Here is a 7,400-nt window from a genome sequence, read left to right as displayed (position 1 = left end):
AAATCAGCTATGCTCCAATACATTTAAAAAATAGCTGTAAAAGATAATGAGAAAAAATCAAGGAAAAATTAATGCTGGTTGTTGGTGTTTTGGTGGTAATAAGGAATTGGCATTAAAATGTTAAAATGTGGTAGTACAATTGTATGTTAAGAAATACTGTTTTAGAGATATATACAAAAGTATTTATGGGTAAAATTTTACAATATCTGAAATTTATTTCAAAAGGATCTAGTTGGAGAGGAAAGTAGATACGATGTAAGGAACATAGATGTAATATAGATGGAGCATGTTTGGCCATGTGTTGATAACCGTTGAAGCTGGGTGATGGGTATGTGGTGAGGCCCTGCATTATTCTCTCTGGTTTTATATGCTTGAAAATTTCATAATAAAAAATTTTAAATGTATTTTAAAATAGAAACCACCCTAGAAGGAAGCTGAAGAGGAACTGGCGTTGGTAGAACAACACCAACTCCATAAATAAAGTCTTGCCTAATTCGGAAATGTGCTAACCACCTGCCAGCTGCAGTATCAGAGTAAGAGGAGAGACCTGGTGACTAAGCAAGCCGACTGATGCTCTCTTGTGTTACTGAGGTGTGCCCTGGGCCTGTGCTCAGTGCTTTTGTGTGTGTTTAGCTCACCTCGTCCTCACAATAGCTTCATAAGACTGATGGTACTATTAAAATACCTATTTTACAAATGGAAAACCTGAGGTTCAAAGGGACTACTCCCATGATAAGCAGAGACAGGCTTCAAACCGTTTGGTCTGGCTCTAGAGCCTGTATTACTAACAGTGACATAAATAGCTCTTAATAGCAGCCAGGCCTGTTCAAAGTGCTTCGCTTCTATTCATTCAGTGTTCTCAACAAACCCTCTGAGGAAGACCCTTCCAGTAGACCCTTTCCACAGGTGAGAAGATTGTGCTATAACAGGTGAAGTAACTGCAAAGTCGCCCAGCAGACCTGGAGCCTCTGCTGCCTCTCACACCCTTAGCTGCCCGTCTACATTGTGCAGGGGTCCTTCCTTCCTGGTTTGAGAAGCATCTGTTGAATACAGGCAAGAGCTGTCACTGTCAAAAGTGCTGGGTTATGGGGATGAACTTTTCTCTTTTTTTTGCCTTCCAGTAGCTTCCTGTCTTTTCGTCCCTGAGTCTCTGGGGAGCTACTTAGAAGATGATGGGGCTACAACTGAGAAGCTCATGCTATCTGTGGATACTTCCTTGTCTGAAGTTGAGTTAGGAAGAGAACTGAACCGTCTCCCCAAGAAGGCTTCTCCTGAACCCGAGAGTTTCTGAGGCAAGGCTCTGAAGGAAGTTGCTTGTGAATCCTATCGCTTCACACTGAGAGCCTCCACTGCTGGGGGCACCTGGTTGCTGGTCCCCAGGGACACCGTGCTCATTCCCACCTTGCAACCTTCCCTTGCTGGGCTCTGTTCCCAGCTTATTCATCTCTGCTTTGGCTCTCAGTAACCTCCCTACTCTGAAATCTCAATGCCCTTTTGGTTGTGCTAATCAATTTTGTACTTAATTATATACACCCCTCAATTGTTACCTAAGAGTTTCACTGTGTGTATCTTGCCTCTTTGGTTCAGTTGTAAATATTTGGAAGCCAAAGAATAGGTCTTATGCTGCACTGATACTCCCTCAACAAGCCCCAAACCATGGAGTGGTGCTCACTAAACGTGATTATAGGAAAGTCTTTACCACTGTACAGTGTATGTTAGATGGCAGCACACGTAAAATGGTCAAGAACACAAGCTCGCCCTCTTACTAGTGGTGTGCCTCAAGGCAGATTATTTACATCTTTTATGTCTTTGTTCTCCTCTCTGTAAAATGGATGTAGATAACAGTTTCTACTTCATGCGGGTAGAGTACTTAGCAAAGTGCCTAGTAACAAATATTTAATACAATAGCAGCTAGTAATTTTACTATTACTGCTAACTGCCTAGCAAAGTAAGGTTTCATTTATTTATTTACTTATATTTTGCCTGTGCTGGGTCTTTGTTGTGGTGTAGGAGCTTCATTGCCGTGTGCAAGCTCTCTAATTGCAGCACACAGATTTAGTTGCCCTTCTGTATGTAGGATCTCAGTTTCCTGACCAGGGATCAAACCCATATCCCCTGCATGGGAAGGCGAATTCTTAACCACTGGACCACCAGGGAAGCCCCAGTAAGGTTTTATTGACGAACCAGAGCATTTTTTCCCTACATATGGAATCAGATTAAATCAGAGATTGCACAATATGCATGATTTAGCTGACTCAGGAGGCTATGGGGTATAGTGGGAAATCAATGATCATTAAATTCTTCTTGGAATTGGACCAGAAACCAATTTTCTCCTCTGATCCTGGCCATAAAATCTTGGCTTTTATGAGCCTTGGTTTGTTCCTATGAAAAATGGAATTAATAATAGGTAGTTCACTAGGTTGGGCTTCCCAGATAGCCCAGATGGTAAAGAATCTGCCTGCACTGCAGAAGACCTGGGTTCAATCTCTGGCTCAGGAAGATACTCTGGAGGAGGAAATGGCAACCCACTCCAGTATTCTTCTTGCCTGGAGAATCCCATGGACAGTGGAGCCTGGTGGGCTACAGTCTATGGGGTCGCAAAGAGTCAGACATGACTGAGTAACTTTCACTTCACTTCACTTCAGTCTATTAGGTTGCTGTATGGTTCAGAAAAATGGATATAAAGCATCTAGCCCAGAATTTTTTACAAAATGGATCTTAAAGAAACCATTCCGTTTAACATCATCAAGCCTGTAGTGTTTCTCTCTACAGAGATTATGTCTGCTTAGTAGATGAGGCCTTTGTGGTTGTTTTCTTTTCTTTTTCCCTTTTGCCATGCGCAATCTTAGTTCCCCGACCAGGGACTGAACCTGTGCCTCCTGCAGTGGAAGCATGGAGTCTTAACCACTGGACTACCAGGGAAGTCCCCCGATTGTAATTATTTATGGTTGATTTATTGACCTCTCTTTTCTAGGAAGTTCTAGCCCTCTAGACCAACTGCAATACTTCAGTGCCTCTGAATCCTTGCTATTCAACTATACTCCTTTCTGTTATATGTTCCCAGGAGTATATACTTGGTACATACTAGGAACTTAATGAGTTTATATTGAATGACTCAAGAACCTACTTTCTACAGATGCATATAGACCATCCCGGGGCTTCCCTGGTAGGTCAGCTGGTAAAAAAATCCTCCTACAATGTGGGAGACCAGGGTTTGATCCCTAGGTCAGAAAGATCCCCTAGAAGAGGGCATAGCAACCCTCTCCAGTATTCTTGTCTGGAGAACCCCATGGACAGAGGAGCCTGGCAGGCTTTAGTCCATGGGGTTGCAAAGAGTTGGATGTGACTGAATAACAAGGTATAGCATAGACCATCCCTCTTCTGTTAACACACTCTTCCCAGTTTATCAACCTCTCAGTCTACTGTTGACTGATCTCACCTATCACATTTTGGAGCTTCTTCATGTTGTCCCAAGGACGACCTTCACTCTAGTGCTTCTTTTTTCCATCCACTAGTAAGATTTTGGTCGCTAAGAGTTGGACACGACTGAGCGACTTCACTTTCACTTTTCACTTTCATGCATTGGAGAAGGAAATGGCAACCCACTCCAGTGTTCTTGCCTGGAGAATCCCAGGGATGGGGGAGCCTGGTGGGCTGCATAGGCCAGTCTATGGGGTCGCACAGAGTCAAACACGACTGAAGCGACTTAGCAGCAGCAGCAGCAGCAGTAAGATTTTTAGATCAGACAGGAAAGAGGCCATCTCAGGCTGGGTAAGTGATGTCTTTGAAGAGATTCAGGAATGCCAAATGAATAATGCTTGAGGTGAACCAGAATACAAGGTGGGAAAAAATGCAGAGAGAAGATAAATAGGGCGGGTGGAGAGAGGTTGTGGAGAGACTTAATGGTCAGGCCAAAGAATCTAGCTTGACATATCTGGCAGTTGGAAAAGCCAAAAGGTTGTTTATATAAGTTATAATCTTTTTTTCTTGGCTGTGCCTGTCTTAGTTCCCTGACCAGGGGGTGTACCCACGCCCCCTTGCACTGGGAGCTCAGAGCCTTAACCACTGGACTGCGAGGGAAGTCCCTACAGTGATATTTAAATATAGTTTTATACATTAAAGAGTCAAAACTGCTATTATAATTAAAACAACAGTTTCTTGTTTCCCCTTTCCTAATCCCCTGTTCCCACTCCCTAGAGGTAAACATGTTAAATTCCTTTAAACTGTTTCCTCTGGTTATTTGAATCTACTTGTTTTCTTTTTGCAGGATGACCCCCAGCTCTTGCTCCATTACCTTCTCTCCATCTTCCCAATACAGTCCCATCATAATTTTTTGTTAAATCAGTATTTGTGATTTATATTGTTACAGTCATTTATATTGTATAAATACAGTTCACAACTAATTAAATTTTCTTTGCTACACAGTTTTTGCTAGTGTTAGTTATTGCCTCATTGTTTTATTTACTTAATTGCTGTGTACTGACCACTAATTGAGCCCCAGATGCTTCAATAAAGATGTAAGCTAATCGAGTATATAAATAACCTATTGGATTTTTCTCAACTTGCTGACTTAGCAACTAAACAACAATGGATATGGAGCTCTTAGCAATATCTCTGACAAAAAATAACTAGTGAAAATTATCTTTGTTTGTGTGTTACAGGCATCATCCACTTAGAAATTTTGTTTTCATTCTAGTTTTCGAGTGACCTTTGCTATGCAAGGAATTTGTATACAATTGCCGAGTGCCCTCTAAGTTGCTTGAGTCGGGTCCAACTCTTCAGGACCCTGTGGACTGTAGCCCATCAGGCTCCTCTGTCCATGGGATTCTCCAGGCAAGAATACTGGAATGAGTTGCCATGCCTTCCTCCAGGGGATCTTCCCAACCCAGGGATTGAACCTCCATCTCATATCTCTTGCCTTGGCAGGTGGGTTCTTTACCAGTGGCACCACCCAGGAAGCCCATGCTATTGCTAAGTTACCAAAATATTTTCAAATTCTTTATTTTCACTTGATCCTCAAAATGACCATAGAATTAGACTGATTTTGAAACCTGGCTGTAGCGCTTACTGGTCGTGTGCAAACTGAGTGGGTGCTTGATCAGTTACTCAACCTGTCCACTCTTTGCAACCCCATGGACTGTAGCCCAGCAGGTTCTTCTGTCCATGGGATTTCCCAGCCAAGAATACCAGAGTGGGTTGCCATTTCCTTCTCCAGGGGATCCTCCCAACCTGGGGATCAAACCCACATCTCCTGCATTGGCAGGTGGGTTCTTTACCACTGCACCATCTATGTGCACGTTATCTAATTTCTTTTCTCATTTTTTTCCAAAGAAGTTGGGGCTAGTTTTAAGGATTCAATGAGATAATGTCCGAATATCAATATATATATGTTAACTATTGTTATTGAGGTAAAGTGTTATTAATCTATTTGCTGATTAGACAAAACAAAACAGAGAAATTAAGTTGCATGTACTGTTGGCACAGTGTGTAAGGGCAGAGAGTAAAAGTGAATTCAGTCGTGTCCGACTCTTTGTGACTCCATGGACTATACAGTCCTTGGAATTCTCCAGGCCAGAATACTGGAGTGGGTAGCCCTTCCCTTTTCCAGGGGATCTTTCCAACCCAGGGATCAAACCCAGGTCTCCCACATGACAGGCAGATTCTTTACCAACTGAGCCACAAGGGAAGCCTGGGCTTAAAGCTCATCACGGACTGAATCATAGTGTGAGTATCAGAGGAGAGTTTGACTTATACTCATGTTCGCTGCTACACCCTAGTGCCTAAAGTAATATCTGGTAAATAATAGGCAATCATACATGTGATGAGTAAATCAATATAAACACAAAGTTTCAGGCATGGAAATGGTCTCCAAAATTTGGTTAAATAAATTGATTTTTCAAATAGGGAAACTGAGGCCCAGACACTTTTAAGTGAACCTTGGACATGTTTTTTGTTTTGTTTCTTTGTGTCTGCATAGTGCTTTTTGAAACAAACATTAAAGTAGTTGCCAACATAGGCCTGGCCACCTATGAATAGAAAATTCAATTTAGTGGCTTAAAGACGATAGAGTTTTATTTCTTGCCCATGTAAGAGAAAAACTAGTGGTGAGCAACTCAAGGTGGTAACTCCAGAGTCAGGAAGATCGTAGACACATATCCTTCCTCTCTACCATTCTTAACACATGGCTTCCATCATGTGTTACACACATACACACACACACAGAGACACAGGCTTACAGACATATTTGGCTGCGCCAAGTGGCTTGTGCCCTAGTTCCCCCACAAAGGGTCAAACCTGGGCCCCAGAAGTGAAAGTGCCAAGGCCTAACCACTGGACCACCAGGGAATTCCCTTCACCTTCTATGTAGTGTTATGGTTTTTAAAAACCAAAAAAAATTGGCTGCTGAGGCTCCAGCCATTGCATTCTGTCAGGAAGGAGGAAGATGAGGAAAAGGGGGCGCTTTCCAGCCGGGCTGGCCCGGGAGATTACCTGAACTTTCCACACAACTTCCCTTTTTATCTCATCCACCCAAGGTGCAAAAGAAGTTGGAGAATGTATTTTTTTTAAAAATCAGATGGACTTGCTGTCTGGGTTAAAGCAGGGTTCTTTTTATAAGGAAAATAGAGGGGAGTCAATATTGGGTAAAAATTTTCTATCAGTTGTCAATACTTTTAAAAATCAGAAAATTTTACATAGAAATTTGGATTTCTCTTGTAAACTCAGAAGATGGAGCTGAGTTATAGGTCAGAGAGAAAAGCAGATTTGGCTGGACTGGAAGAGACTGGATGGCGTGGAGGAGGCTCAGAGGAGGCTCATGAAGGCTAGACTGAAGAGAGAGGAGGGAGTTGAAATTCCAGAACATGAGGCGTGATTTGGAGTTTGGCATTCTGGTCTGATAAAATTGGTGTTTTGAGAGGATTCATCTAGTCATAGTGTAGAGAATGGGATAAATGGGAATGGTAGAAAGGACTGGTAGAGAGCTATTGCAGAGATCCAGGCATGAAGCGATGCGAATAGTACCAGCAATACCAACAGAACTATGCTGCAAGCTACACACATAATTTAAAATGTCCTATTGGCCATATTTTAAAAAGAAAAAAAGAATTCACGTGACACTGACTTTCATAATAGATTTCACTTATCCAGTGTCTCTAAAATGTTATCATTTGGAGATGTGATCCATATAAGTTGTCAATGAGCTGTTTTACATCTTTTGTTTGTGTATTGTCATTGAAATACAGTGTATATTTCGCACTTACAGCACATCTCAATTCAGATGTCAATTTTTCATCAGAAATATTTGGTCTGTATTTAGAGTGCATACAATTTATAGCTGAAAAAGTACACTCACATACCCAAGTGATCCCAAATACACTTAATTTTTTCAATAACTGGAGTAT

The 7,400-nt window shown here is 41.9% G+C and overlaps 1 long non-coding RNA gene across 1 annotated transcript; it reads left to right on the top strand.

Annotated features, from left to right (window-relative positions):
* Positions 1-828: 828 nt before the first annotated feature.
* On the top strand, positions 829-4,422 carry LOC132657536 (uncharacterized). Its single transcript, XR_009595891.1, has 2 exons — positions 829-906; positions 1,122-4,422. It is a non-coding gene; the product is annotated as an uncharacterized LOC132657536 (long non-coding RNA).
* The last annotated feature ends 2,978 nt before the right edge of the window (positions 4,423-7,400 follow it).

This window comes from Ovis aries, chromosome 12, assembly GCF_016772045.2.
Source record: "Ovis aries strain OAR_USU_Benz2616 breed Rambouillet chromosome 12, ARS-UI_Ramb_v3.0, whole genome shotgun sequence".
In the NCBI taxonomy this organism is placed as follows: domain Eukaryota; kingdom Metazoa; phylum Chordata; class Mammalia; order Artiodactyla; family Bovidae; genus Ovis; species Ovis aries.
Note: the sequence above shows the minus strand (reverse complement) of the source record. Positions and strands in the feature narration are given on the sequence as shown.